This window comes from Nothobranchius furzeri, chromosome 7, assembly GCF_043380555.1.
Source record: "Nothobranchius furzeri strain GRZ-AD chromosome 7, NfurGRZ-RIMD1, whole genome shotgun sequence".
NCBI lineage: Eukaryota > Metazoa > Chordata > Actinopteri > Cyprinodontiformes > Nothobranchiidae > Nothobranchius > Nothobranchius furzeri.
Genome location: NC_091747.1, coordinates 21,816,675 through 21,818,561, shown reverse-complemented (window position 1 = coordinate 21,818,561; position 1,887 = coordinate 21,816,675).

Genomic DNA, 1,887 nt, shown 5'->3' with positions numbered 1-1,887 from the left:
CTGACTGAGCGCCTCCAGGAGAGAGGTCCAAGCAACACGCTCCCCGAGGAGCGTCTTGCCACATGTCAACACTGGGTCTGACTGAGTGCCTCCATGAGAGAAGCCCCAGCAAGACGCGCCCCGAGGAGCGTCTTGCCACATGTCACTACTCTGTCTGACTGAGCGCCTCCAGGAGAGAGGCCCAAGCAAGACGCGCCCAGAGGAGCGTCTTGCCACGTGTCACCACTGGGTCTGATTGAGCACCTCCATGAGAGAAGCCCAAGCAAGACACGCCCCGAGGAGCGTCTTGACACATGTCAACACTGGGTCTGACTGAGGGCCTCCATGAAAGAAGCCCAAGCAAGACGCGCCCCGAGGAGAGTCTTGCCACATGTCAACACTGGGTCTGACAGAGGGAATCCAGGAGAGAGGCCCAAGCAATACGCGCCCCGGGGAGCGTCTTGCCACATGTCAACAATGGGTCTGACTGAGGGCCTCCAGGAGAGAAGCCAAAGCAAGACGCGCCCCGAGGAGTGTCTTGCCACATGCCAACACTGGGTCTGACTGAGGGCCTCCATGAGAGAAGCCCAAGAAAGACGCGCCCCGAGGAGCGTCTTGCCACGTGTCAACACTGGGTCTGACTGAGCGCCTCCAGGAGAGAGGCCCAAGCAAGACGCGCCCCGAGGAGCGTCTTTCCACGTGTCACCACTGGGTCTGACTGAGCGCCTCCAGGAGAGAGGCCCAAGCAAGACACGCCCCGAGGAGTGTCTTGCCACATGTCAACACTGGGTCTGACTGAGCGCCTCCAGGAGAGAGGCCCAAGCAAGACGCGCCCCGATGAGTGTCTTGCCACATGTCAACTGTGGGTCTTGCTGAGCGCCTCCAGGAGAGAGGCCCAAGCAAGACGCGCCCCGAGGAGTGTCTTGCCACAGTTCAGCACTGGGTCTGACTGAGCGCCTCCAGGAGAGAGGCCCCAGCAAGACGCGCCCCGAGGAGCGTCTTGCCTTATGTCAGCACTCGGTCTGACTGAGCGCCACCAGGAGAGAGGCCCAAGCAAGACGCGCCCCGAGGAGCATCTTTTGCCACATGTCAACAATGGGTCTGACTGAGGGCCTCCAGGAGAGAGGCCCAAGCAAGATGCGCCCGGAGGAGCGTCTTGCCACATGTCAACACTGGGTCTGACAGAGGGCCTCCAGGAGAGAGGCCCAAGCAAGATGCGCCCCGAGGAGCGTCTTGCCACATATCACCTCTGGTTCTGACTGAGCGCCTCCAGGAGAGAGGCCCAAGCAAGACGCGCCCCGAGGAGCGTCTTGTCACATGTCAACACTTGGTCTGACAGAGGGCCTCCACGAGAGAGGCCCAAGCAAGACGCGCCCCGAGGAGTGTCTTGCCACATGTCACCACTGGGTCTGACTGAGCGCCTCCAGGAGAGAGGCCCAAGCAAGACGTGCCCCGAGGAGCGTCAGGCCACATGTCACTACTCAGTCTGACTGAGCGCCTCCAGGAGAGAGGCCCAAGCAAGACGCGCCCCGAGGAGCGTCTTGCCACGTGTCAACACTGGGTCTGACTGAGCGCCTCCAGGAGAGAGGCCCAAGCAAGAGGCGCCCCGAGGAGCGTCTTTCCACGTGTCACAACTGGGTCTGACTGAGCGCCTCCAGGAGAGAGGCCCAAGCAAGACGCGCCCCGAGGAGTTTCTTGCAAATTGTCAACACTGGGTCTGACTGAGCGCCTCCAGGAGAGAGGCCCAAGCAAGACGCGCCCCGATGAGCGTCTTGCCACATGTCAACACTGGGTCTTACTGAGCGCCTCCAGGAGAGAGGCCCAAGCAAGACGCGCCCCGAGGAGCGTCTTGCCACAGTTCAGCACTGGGTCTGACTGAGCGCCTCCAGGAGAGAGGCCCCAGCAAGA